General features: G+C 34.1%; 1 long non-coding RNA gene across 2 annotated transcripts; it reads right to left on the minus strand.

The window, feature by feature from the left end:
• Positions 1–1,671: 1,671 nt before the first annotated feature.
• Positions 1,672–4,292, minus strand: LOC110784583 (uncharacterized). Of its 2 annotated transcripts, none has more exons than XR_002532324.2 (4): positions 4,136–4,292; positions 3,778–4,035; positions 3,194–3,257; positions 1,672–1,758 (listed from the first exon to the last, which is right to left on the minus strand). It is a non-coding gene; the product is annotated as an uncharacterized lncRNA (long non-coding RNA). The 2 variants fall into 2 exon arrangements; XR_008921011.1 differs by lacking the exon at positions 1,672–1,758 and adding an exon at positions 1,773–2,268.
• Positions 4,293–13,757: the final 9,465 nt, after the last annotated feature.

Raw genomic sequence — 13,757 nt, forward strand, 5'->3', positions numbered from 1 at the left:
GTTTGAAGATTCGTTCACCCACAATTAATCAAATTCACGAAATTGAAAAATAATTCATATACGAAGAGAGATAGAGAGGATGAACCTACCAAGAAATTGAACGATCTGGTTGGAGTCGTCACCGATAGAGATGCATCGTTCTTGTATAATTTCAAAAGCTACAAATCCTAAAAATCATCAACGAAAACAAACAAGAACATATAAATTCTCACACCCAAGCAATCTCTGCAATTATTTCGAAATTTTAACAAAAATTCATAATTATCGTCACCAATGAATTGATAGAATGAAACCTCTAGAGTTTGGTTTGAAAATTTCATTCACCCACAATTAAAATTCACGAAATACGAATTACAAAGAATTGAGATCTTACCTCTGATCGAAGAAGTGAGTAGTAATTCGCTATTGAATTCGAGCGAGGTTTGGAGGAGGAGATTCGATCGAGGTTGAAGGAGGAGTTAAGCGAGGGTTTAAATTTTCTCTAACTTCTTCAGCGTCTTTTTCTCCACTATCACAATTTTTTTTTTTTAAAAAACCCGCCTAAATTTTCTAGCAAGTACAGCGGCAAACGATATTCTACACCCGCCACTGAACCCTTGTGAATTGGTGATATAATTAAGTGTCAAATCAAGTGTCGGGATTATAAGGAAATGAAATTTAACTGCGACACTTATATAAGTGTGGTGAGAAAAGTGTAGGAATTGTATGCATTTTGTAGTAGTGCAAGGAGGTTCATAAAAAAACGTAACCGCGAATCGTATTGAAAATCGTAAAAATCGGACTAAACGGACGGTAAGTCGAACCGAAAAAATAACACAAGCGGTTACGGTAACCGAACCGGCAAAATTAACGGTTAAACTGGTCGGTTATGGTTACAATTTTTGACAAAAAAGTTAACCGAAAAAACCGAATTTTTTTTTTTTTAATTATTCAATTTAATTTAGATGGAGGTAACAAATTCACAAAATTATAGTTAAATAACTAGTTTAATAAATGTGCAACGCACGATTATTACTACTCCGTAAATATTTTTATGTAATACTTTTAATAATTTAATAATTATTTACAGAAAAGATAATAAAATAAAATATATTTCATAAATGAGTTTATCGGCACCAATTGATTTTATTTTCCCTAAATAAATAAATTTTAAAAATTTAAGTTTTTTTCAAACATTTTAACCCACAAATAAGTTTATTTAAGTGAAAATAAGTTTTTTTTTCAAGATAAAATAAGTTCAAATATAATATGAGTCCAGACAAAATAAGTGGAATAAAACAGAACCTTAAGTTAACTAAATTTATCTAAATTTATATTCCTTGAAATAGGTGTACTCATATTTATTTTCAATTTAAGGTAACAATTTGCCAATATATATTTTCTTTCAATTCTTTATAAAAAGTTTCTCATATTTACTTTATTCGCAACTTTTTCTTTTCCCTTTTTCACCCATATTCCAGCTTATTTCTTTACTTAAATTATTAATTTCATTACGTAATTTTGTTGAAGATACGATACATTCATTTTCCGTAAGACAAAAGGATTTTAAGTCATTATTAAATTAATATAATACAAAGATATGAGAGATATGAGCTACAATGAACTTTCAACAATACGGATTGATAGCTCGAAGTATTTAAACTACTTAATTCATACAATACAAGGCCTTACCTAGACGCCGGCGCCGAAGAACACTGAAAATCGGTGGTAAAGACTGAAGAGTGACAATCGACGGTGAAGGGAGGACCAGCTGCGAGCCTGCGACATTCGTCGGAACCTAGGTTATGAATTGTATCATTGGGAATTGGGGGTTGTAAGAGTCTTATTTCCGAAAACCGCGTTTCCCAGCCTATTTTAAATGTTCAGAATTACGAAATGTTTCGACAGAAATAAAACGTTTCTTAGACATTTCGAAACGTGTTTCGAAGTTTAGACGTTTCGAAACGCCTTTCGAAGTTTAGATATTTCGAAACGTTTCTTGCATCATACTCCCTCTGCCCCCTAATACTCGCACCAGTTTGACCGGTGCGGAGCTTAAAACACTTGAATTGACTTATTAATTTAATGGGTGTTAGTTGATAGTGGAGTATTTTTTTGGAAAAGTGATGTAGCTAGTACGACAAGTTTAAAGTCCAATTTAACAAACCAAATCACTTAGCAAAACAATTCAATACAAGCTCTCTAATCCCGATCCCAATGATGCATCATCTTCAAACCTTTAGGTGGGCAACGCTTATTGATCCTTAGAGACTGCTCACCAAAATGGGTCTATCACAGGATCAATAAGGCATAGGCATAGGCATAGCCATGATCAACACACATAAACAAAGCACGTAATCAGCAAAGCAGAGTACTACATACTAAATCAATAATAATCCTAACATGATACTAATAAAACATAAGTAAGGGCAAACAAAACATATTAATTCGAAGACCACACTTGACTAGACTAGGCTAGAACTTTTATAACAACAATATTATTTTAATTGAAATAGTCAATGGACCGAGTTGTCTAGCTAGAAGCTTCACTAAGGAAGACGAGGTACGGGCGCGACTCCGTAAACTCAGTGACCTGCGATATCGAGGAACTTTTGAATAAAAAAATAGCACACGGTGATCAATCCGGTCCCAGAAAAGGCCAGGGCTACCACCATGAACCCCAACTCATGTTTGTCCGTCACTTCAGACGTGCACAGTCTAAAGCTATTGCTACTCAGTTTTGCTTTACATGATTTACAGATTGTTATGACTCAACAATCACATAAGTCATACAATCAACAATTATTCACAACTGTTTTTATCTTGGAATTAAGTAAGTGATCACAAAGGTATAAATTAAGACTCATTCCAATTAACTCAACCTTTCCTTTAACAATGATCAACCCCTGTATATGGGTATAAGGTTTCAACTTACTAAACAAGGTCCTCGGCCCTCATAAAGTAGTGAAAAGCTAAAAGGGAACAACGATCAATCGATCTAAACCAATATATATAAAATAATCTAGTGTTCCCAACCAACATGTTTGCATCAATCATCCATACTAACATGTTATATTTCTCATAACGAAATATATGTTCAACGTGTTCATCCAACAACATTAAACATGTAAATTCCAACATAACCAAGTTCATCGACAATTCAACATGGTTTCAATAATAACACACATCACCAAGCACACAGGCATGTACGTACCTTGTGTAAACAAAGTGCGAGACCACTTTAACAATTCAAAAGTCGTCTACGGAGAATTCTCCACCTAACAACAACCAATATAGACTCATATCAATTCACATTGAATTTTTATCAGCAACATTAGGGTGCTTCAAACCCTTCCTAAACATAATTAGCGCATTCCTATTATCAAAACTTAACTACTAAACTTTCTAACATAGTGATTACTACACTAATCATCACCAAGTATCATAAACTCCAATAAACATGGCCATTCTCAATTTCCAGCAATATACATTAATTCCAAACTACTCTAAAATATATCCAACATACTTAAAATCATAAAAACAATAATTTAATAACTTCAAATCATCTTACCATGAATTTAAAATATTAAAACCTTAAAAATTCATGCTTTAAATAATTCAAATTCTTATTTCTAACAATTTATGAAATCTGAAAATTAATAATTCAATTATGCAAACATAAAAATCTGAAATTCGTAAATAAATCATAAAAATCATAAATTTAATTCAATCAAAACATAAATTAAATTAATAACATATATTAAAACATTTAATTAACTTAGTGTTTAAGAAATTAACCAATTAAAGATTCAAAGGAATGTTGGCCGGCGGCAAGGGAGGCGCGGCAGCGGCCGTTGGTCAGGAGAACTGGGTGACGCGGCTGGGTGCAGCCGAGCAGGTGGTGGTTGCGCTCGGTGGTGGTGCGGTGGCAGCACAGTGGCTGTGCGCAAGAAAGAAGCAAAGAGGAGTACTTGCGCGAAGGAGAAAGGAAAGAGGAAGTGAGGTCCGCGGCTGAGCAGCGGCGGTGGCGCGGCTGGTTGCCGACGCGTGGTGGTCCTGGTTCAATGTAACAAAAAAGCAAGACTTGAGGAGGAGAAACGCGAAAGAAAGAAAAGAACAAGAGGAAGAACGAACAAGAGGAGGAAGACAGAATTACCGGCGGCGACGGAGAGGGACGACGAAGGAGGAAGCGCAGCGGTGGTGGCGGCTGGGCAGCAGTAGTAATGACGGCAGTGAGGAGAGAAGGAGAATGGGTTGATGGTTCGCGTGAGTTTGCAAGGGGAGGTTTTGCTTTGAGTTTTACGTGAAATAGAAAAAAGAGAAAGATTGATTTTTGTGTTTTATTGTTTGGGCTTTACCAAGTGGGCTTAGAATTAGAATTTAGTTTTAGACCTTGAATTCAAAATCGATTAGGATTGTTTTTCAATTTTGAACGTGTTTTCGTAATTCAAACTCCTTTCAACACAAATTTCTAAAATTATTTTAATTTTATAAATCATTGAAATATTTAAAACGTACAAAAATAAATATTCGTTAATTACCTATTTATTTCTAAAATTCGTAAATTCTATTTAAATATAATTAACTATACGTTAAAATATATTAATAAAATGTATAGAATTACGGGGATTACATTGTTGGTTTGAGTTTGGGACTACAGTTAAGTATTTACTAATCTTTTTTGGGCACACATATCCTGATTACTGACTTCTCTTAGTTCTAAGAATAATTTGTGTACAAAATTTTGGCGTTGGGCTTGCAGCAGAGTCTCGTAAAGCATGGAATCTGACATTATATGTTAACAAAACTGTGATTCCTATCCAATATTGCAAGCTGAAATATCTACATATGCTAACAATGTACAATCCACTTTGCTCTCACAAGTCGCCTTAGTCATACTCAATACCAGGAAAACCCACCCACTAGCTCGACCTGGCTGAAAATCCAACAAAAATGGATGATGTTAGTGTTTTAGTTCAAGGGTATGGGATCAAATCCTAAGGAAAATTAGCTACAATGGCTGCATCTAAAACAACAGCTAAAAAGCCCAATAATTATACCTCCGCAAATCTAGATTCGTCTTTAGGGACCAAACCCTTTACAAATTCTACACATACTTCAAATTCAGGAAGTGGGTCTTTTTTCAAAGATTCATATATTAGGAATCTCTGCAATTATTTCGAAATTATAATAAAAAATCATAATTATCTTCACCAATTAATTGATAGAATGAAACCTCTAGAGTTTGGTTTGAAGATTCGTTCACCCACAATTAATCAAATTCACGAAATTGAAAAATAATTCATATACGAAGAGAGATAGAGAGGATGAACCTACCAAGAAATTGAACGATCTGGTTGGAGTCGTCACCGATAGAGATGCATCGTTCTTGTATAATTTCAAAAGCTACAAATCCTAAAAATCATCAACGAAAACAAACAAGAACATATAAATTCTCACACCCAAGCAATCTCTGCAATTATTTCGAAATTTTAACAAAAATTCATAATTATCGTCACCAATGAATTGATAGAATGAAACCTCTAGAGTTTGGTTTGAAAATTTCATTCACCCACAATTAAAATTCACGAAATACGAATTACAAAGAATTGAGATCTTACCTCTGATCGAAGAAGTGAGTAGTAATTCGCTATTGAATTCGAGCGAGGTTTGGAGGAGGAGATTCGATCGAGGTTGAAGGAGGAGTTAAGCGAGGGTTTAAATTTTCTCTAACTTCTTCAGCGTCTTTTTCTCCACTATCACAATTTTTTTTTTTTAAAAAACCCGCCTAAATTTTCTAGCAAGTACAGCGGCAAACGATATTCTACACCCGCCACTGAACCCTTGTGAATTGGTGATATAATTAAGTGTCAAATCAAGTGTCGGGATTATAAGGAAATGAAATTTAACTGCGACACTTATATAAGTGTGGTGAGAAAAGTGTAGGAATTGTATGCATTTTGTAGTAGTGCAAGGAGGTTCATAAAAAAACGTAACCGCGAATCGTATTGAAAATCGTAAAAATCGGACTAAACGGACGGTAAGTCGAACCGAAAAAATAACACAAGCGGTTACGGTAACCGAACCGGCAAAATTAACGGTTAAACTGGTCGGTTATGGTTACAATTTTTGACAAAAAAGTTAACCGAAAAAACCGAATTTTTTTTTTTTTTAATTATTCAATTTAATTTAGATGGAGGTAACAAATTCACAAAATTATAGTTAAATAACTAGTTTAATAAATGTGCAACGCACGATTATTACTACTCCGTAAATATTTTTATGTAATACTTTTAATAATTTAATAATTATTTACAGAAAAGATAATAAAATAAAATATATTTCATAAATGAGTTTATCGGCACCAATTGATTTTATTTTCCCTAAATAAATAAATTTTAAAAATTTAAGTTTTTTTCAAACATTTTAACCCACAAATAAGTTTATTTAAGTGAAAATAAGTTTTTTTTTCAAGATAAAATAAGTTCAAATATAATATGAGTCCAGACAAAATAAGTGGAATAAAACAGAACCTTAAGTTAACTAAATTTATCTAAATTTATATTCCTTGAAATAGGTGTACTCATATTTATTTTCAATTTAAGGTAACAATTTGCCAATATATATTTTCTTTCAATTCTTTATAAAAAGTTTCTCATATTTACTTTATTCGCAACTTTTTCTTTTCCCTTTTTCACCCATATTCCAGCTTATTTCTTTACTTAAATTATTAATTTCATTACGTAATTTTGTTGAAGATACGATACATTCATTTTCCGTAAGACAAAAGGATTTTAAGTCATTATTAAATTAATATAATACAAAGATATGAGAGATATGAGCTACAATGAACTTTCAACAATACGGATTGATAGCTCGAATTATTTTTTCTCCTTTTTTGTAAGTTTTATTAATATACATTTTTTAAGTTAACAAATATAAAAAAAACCTAAAGACTCATCAGGAGATGACACGTGTCATTTCTGGTGTGTCTTTTAGTACGGAATATATAGTTATTGATGATCGAAACTTAATTATGACAAAATTTTAAGCTTTAATAGACTTCTATATAAATTTTTTCCAATGTATATTAACTTTTTTTCTTTCCATATAAATATCCATATCATATATTTTTAATTAAAAAAATGCAGAGCGCACCAGAAGTTGACGTGTATTGTTTAGCATGTCTTTTTTTTGAGGGAGTTTTGCGTGTCTGTAAGTATATAATAATAGTAATTGATGGATTGAATGATAGTTATAGTTATTGATCTTGTTAGTTAAAAATGTGCCACAAACATTCTCGCAAAGAAGGAACACATAATATTTTTGGTATTATTTTAAAATAAAGTAGTGTTGATTGATTGTTCAGAAATGAAATTGTTAAAAAAAAAAAAATTACGTAGTACAAAAAATGTATGTTGCTATATTAGTATATTTTGAAAAGAATATAATATAAGGATATTTTATAACATGCATTACAAATAAAATAAAAAGTTGATAAAAGATACTTCTATTAATTAGATAAGGAATGATTTTATATCAAAAAAAGGAATGATAAGATTCTTAAAATATGGTGAAATTTTTTCGGCAAAAAAAAGGAAAAATACTAAGGACTCACCAGGACGTGACACGTGTCATTCCTGGTGTGTCTTTTAGTAAAAAAATATATTTTTGTGCACTGCTAGCTCAATTAGTGTACTTATTTCTTAATTCTTTTAAGATATTTGCGTTTAGGATATCTCCTCTTAGCCGATATGCCTCTCTCTCCCTCTCCTTTTTCTCTCTTCTCTCTTATCTTTTAGGGTTTCAGTTTTCTTGGCCGTTTAGGCCGGAAGTAGTCTAATTTCTTCAGAAATTAGACTATTTCCGACCCTTCTTGCTTTTCATTGTTTTCTTTTCATGTTTTGTTGTTTTGGTTTCATTTCCGTTGATTTGTTCCCAATTTATTCTTGGGTTGTTCCCAATTTATTTGGGTTTTTCCTAGACTTTTCTAGGTTCTTGATTCTCATTCATGGATGAGAATTATTTTAGGGTTTCAATACTTGGGAAGGAGATTTGGATTCACACAGGTTCATGGTTTATCATCAACTCGTCGATCAGAATAATTCGTGCGCAGATTGCGAAGGGATCTATTTGGAAAGATGTGAAATCATCGAAAATCACTACTCGCGTCAAGCTAAAACTGGTGGAGTACGAGATGTGCTTTAGGATGCAGAATAATAATTATTTTGATTGTAACAGTTATGAATTTTCTTTGAATCTGTGGTATGCAAATCTATTTTGTCATTGTATATACCGTATGGCTTATTATTAATGATATTGTTCTCCCCCGTCAAAAAAAAAAGTGTACTTATTTCTTATGCTCTTAGCTCATAAGTCCATTTAGGAAACAACTAGTACGTGACTTAGTAATTACGTTTGAACTTGATAAACATGTGTAATTTTAGATGTTGTTTGGACTTATTTTTGTTTAACACGATTTTCTATTTAAAATTGTTATTTCTTGTAAAAATGATAATACAATAAATGCGATCCAAAAAAATAATAATAATAGAGTAGCGACTTATGGTTAACCGGGTAACCGTACCAAAACCGCGGTTAACCATTTAAACGGTACAGTTACAGTTAATGAAATGCCGAACTGGAATTTTCGGTTATCGAACCGAATCAAGTTTCGGGACGGTTAACCACCCATGAATACCTCTGGTCTTACCAACGAGTTATTGATCTAGTGATTAAAAATCGAGTTTGTATAAAATAAGTTTCAGATTGAATCTTCCTCCTTATTTGCGACTTGTATTGTCATTGTGCGTCATTCGCACAAAAATAAAAGGAAAAAAAATAGCTAACTTAAAAAATAGACCACCATCTATGCAAGAGGTAGAAAAGAACTTTCCAAATCAACAATTAACCCGGGTCCGAGGTCCGTGAAGGTGGTTTCCCTAAGGGTGTCAGGCAAACAAATGAACCAAAACGAAAACAATTGGCAAATAGAGGAGTGACCTTAACATATTTCATTATACACAACACATGGATGGTGCACCAAGGTAAACATTGTGCAAATCACACATCATGCATTCGATTTGCAAGACACATTAATCTCATCATCCGGTATGGCCTAATCTGTTTGGACTTTATCGATTTGGATTAGTTTTGGCTTTGGTATTCATACTAAGCCACAACTTAATAATACATACAATATTTGAGGGTGTTAAATATCATATTCAAACTTCAAGCAGTTTGGTCAGGTTTGGTTCAACATTGTTGAAAAGTGTAGAAGTAACTCGTCCTTTAAAAAAGCATGAGAAATTTTTTGAAACCCTAATTATTAATGATAAAAAAAAATTAGTGACGTCAAGTAATTAAAGTTTAGGATCTATACGAGCTCGAAGGTTATTGTAGTCAACCGATGAAAAAACTTGCAACTTGAAAGTAGCATAAATTACAAACTCATAACGTCTTCCAATTACTAAAAAACACCATCATTTAAAAAGTGGAATCACCTCTCCTACTCTTCTCACTCTAAAAATAAAAAAAATAAAAAAAAATAAAAAAATAACTTTTTTTACGGTACCATCATGGTACCGCTAGGAAATTTCCGGCAGAATTGGTGGTCGCGGTTGTAGCGTGACTATTGTCGGCACATTATCTTCGCTTTGAAAGCAATGTAATGACCATAATTTGCAGCCAAACCCGATCTCCCATAACTGCGTGATTTATCAACTTTGGCGTTGTTCAAATGTTTCAAATTTAAAATTAGCATCTAGTTTTCAACTGCACAAAGTAAAGTAGTATTCTAGTTGATATTCTCTTTGGTCAGATATTTTGGTCAAATGCAAATGTTGATTGGTTAACGTCATTATTCAATTAATGAAGATTAGATAAATTGTGTTACACTTCTTGTTTCTGTATGTTGTTGAAAATTTTAATTTCACAGTCAATTGAAGTGACATGTTGTTAGTCCGTAACGTAACTCACCCCCACTCTCCCACCCCCGCAAAAGGAGTCCCTAAATCAATTTTCCTTAGAAACTCATAGACTTGATCTTTGTTTCAATTTTATGGTGTGCTTTTGTAATGTTGTACGTGAAGGAAATAATGCCCTTGGTCCAAGTATGCATTCAATGTTAAGTCTAATAAATGCGGTTCAGTATTAATTAACAAGTTAATAATTCAGTGAGATCAAGTGAGCTGAATGCCTAGCTAGAGGTCGCTTCAGTTCAAGTTGAATTAATGATATTAATCCACAGCTTACTCTTGACTGAACCCGTAGGGTCACACAAATAGTACGTAAACGGATCAAGTATTTAATGGCATTAAATACTCTATCTATGGATATTCATAATCGACGGATCTTGGTTTCAGTGGGAGCTGAGATCGTCACAAGCAAGAAATGAATACTCCGGAAACGATGATATTGCCGGAAACGGAAATATGGATCGTATCGGAAATATAAATATTATCCAAGTCGTAGATGTTGCCGGAAACGGAAACATGGTACGTATCGGAAAATATTATCGGAAATGGAAATATTGCCGGAATCGGAAATATTGCCGGAAACGGAAATATTGTCAGAATCGGAAACATTATCGGAATCGGAAAATAGTTCCGGAAACGTAAATATTAAATATTGTTCGTATCGGAAATGAATTCCGAAACCGGGAATTTAATCGGAAGCGTATCGTACGAATAAGCATCGGACGAGGCCTGCCGGACGAAGGCCCAGCACGAAGCCAGGCCATCGCCCAGCAAGCAAAGACGCGCGCCAACGCCCAGCCCAAGGCAGCGCCAGGCCCACTGCAAGGCAGGCCCAGCGCGCCAAGGCAAGGCTGCCTAGCGTGGGCTGCGTGGGCCGAGCGCACGCGTGCGGGCGCCCTCGTGGCTCCGTGTGTGTGTGTGTGTTTGTGTCCATGCATAATTCCTTAATCTATTAGGATTTGGTGTATGATTAAATTCATATTCCTATTAGGATTATTTAATTAATTAGAGTCCTTGTAGGATTCTAAGTTTAATTAAATCGTATCCTACTAGGATTCCAATTCCCTTTCCAAACCTCTATAAATAAGGTCCTAGGGTCATAATTTATAAATACGATTGAAGTATTGAAAGGGTAAGTTTTTGAAAGAAAATTCAACCACACTCTTGCACAATAATAGCCGAAAATTCCTAAGCACCTTAAGGGCGATTCTAGTTGGTCAATCTTGAGGCGGATCCGGACGTACTGTGGACTATCTACGGAGGGACGACACTTGGAGTCCTAAAGACTTGTTCTTGTTCGGTTCGGGCGCAGCTAGGGAAGGCACGCTACAAAGTGTATGCATCTATACTATGCTAAATGATTATGTGTAAATAATATGCTTTCCTGGCTTTATGGTTTTTCCGCATGATTTATGTATTGTCATATGTATCATAACCTAACAGTGGTATCAGTGCCTCTTATTATTTTTATAATCTAAATTGCATAAACATGGTTAAATACTCCCTCCGTCCCGGAATACTTGACCTGTTTTCCTTATCGGGCCGTCCCTTAATACTTGACCTGTTTTTAAAAATGGAAATATTCTAACAATATTATATTATTTCTCACTCCACCCCTATTAACCCACCTACCCCCTACTCCATACAAAAAATAATTAAAAATTCAACCTCTACTCTCCCCCAACCCCACCTCTTAACCCACCTCCCACTAACTACATTAAAATAATACCCCACTATCAACTACTACCTATTAAATTAAATAAGTCAATTCAATTCCCTTAAACTCTGTGCCGGTCAAACCGGGTCGAGTATTCCGGGACGGAGGGAGTATTACAAATTTGCAAGAATTAAAAGGGGTGATTAATTTTCGTAATTGGTAATTAATTGCAAATTGCGTTTATTTAATTATATGTACGCAGTTTTTCGGCAGTTTCTTCGTTACTCATCCAAATCGAGTGATTTTTGTGTCAATTTCGTATGTAAAAAGCATTCTAAAATTTTGACAAAAAGAGTATTTTTCGGCCGAACCCAGAATTCTCAAATTCGAAGCCTAACTATGACTTTTCGGAGGTTTTAGTTTTTCGAACGCAAAATTTCGTAAATTTAAGATGTTAAATTAAATATTTGCGATTCTTGTTGATAAATCTTGAATTTTTTGATTGACTTACTGTATATGTTTAACAAGTTTGAATGCCTAGCCTTGTTAATTATGCAATCTAATTTGTAATTATGATTAATTTGTTGAAAATTGGAATAATTTAGAATTAATTTGATTTTCATAATTAGTTAATAATTTAATTAGATACCTATGATTAAAAACCACCATAAAATTTGTAAATTTGTGTTAAATTTTAAATTTTTATGACCTAGACTTGAATCCATGTTAATCGGAAATCAATTAATTAATAAATTTTCGATTTTTCGCCCTAAAATTATGAAATTAATATGTTTTATTAATTCGTCATTAATTTTGAATTAAATTTTTTTAATTTTTATGCAATCACTCATAAAACTTGCACGCACAAAGCAATGGACGCTACGTGTTACCCTTAAGGGGTGTTGTATAGTGCGGGCATGCGACGACGAGCAAGGGAGCTCGTCGCCCATGCGGTACGAATGCAATGAGCAAGGCTATGGTGCACGAGCACAAGACAGCAGCCCCGCCTTGTGTCGTGTGCTGTGAGCGATGGGCGAGTGGGCAAGGGCGAGAGCAAGGCAGCGAGCAGTCGCGTGCAACGCGCACAGCCTCGCGCAAGCGAGCGATGCCTCGCGCGCAGCGAGCGCTGGCTCGCGTGCGACGAGCGCTACGCCCAGCATCGAACGACAGCGCGCAGCGAGCGATGGCTCACGTGCATCGAGCGCTGGCGCGCGCAGCGAGCAGTTGCCTCGTGTGCTTCGATGGTACCTTGCGATGGTGTGCAGCGACGAATGCGACGCAATACATAGGCTGCGCGCACATGGCCAGCGATGGCTGCGTGCGTGTGGCCTATGGCTGTGCACTGCGTGATGATGTTGCGCACCTCATGTTAGGATTAGATCGTTTTAAAATTTTAATTTGAAATTTTCAGTTTACGTAATTTTAATTAATTTTAAAATCAATAATTTAAATTATTTTCTTGGATTTTAATTTTGAATATTATAATTATAATAAATTTCATTTATTCTAATTATTTTACTAAAATTAAAATCATGAATTAATTTAAATACGACTGAAAATAAATTAAATTTGTGGATTCAATTATAAATTTATATGAGCTTTAAATTTTAATTAAATTTGTATGTTTCCGGTTAGACTAGAAATACATTTTTATGTTTAAAATTAGTAAAGCGTATGAATTTATTGGTTTAAGTGGGAGCCCTTTTAGTCATAAACTCTTGATTAGGTCTACAAATCCTTAAGGTTAAAACAACTTGATTAGAATTAATAAGGATTGAATAATTTGTAGATTATTGGTGCCCTTGATTAATTGCTGCAAATGTTTATGTGATGCATAACGTGTTTTACTAACTAGCTATGTGGGCCATTCATGATAATGAATGGGTGAATGGTATATATTGTATATGTACTGTTTTGCAGGTTATGAAGTGACTAGTATGGCCCAAATAGGATAGAAAATATGGTCTGCGTACCATTAATTTGAATGTAATTGGTCTAAAGTACTAAAATTGTTTTTCAATTCAAATATGGGCTGCGTACCATCAAATAGTTGTAATTAGTTTAATTATAGCTTATCCTATTTGAAGAAAATGGTGCCTCCTGATGTGGCCTAAAAGAATGCCACCTGACTGCACTATCAAAAC

Source organism: Spinacia oleracea, chromosome 5, assembly GCF_020520425.1.
Source record: "Spinacia oleracea cultivar Varoflay chromosome 5, BTI_SOV_V1, whole genome shotgun sequence".
Classification (NCBI taxonomy): Eukaryota; Viridiplantae; Streptophyta; class Magnoliopsida; order Caryophyllales; family Amaranthaceae; genus Spinacia; species Spinacia oleracea.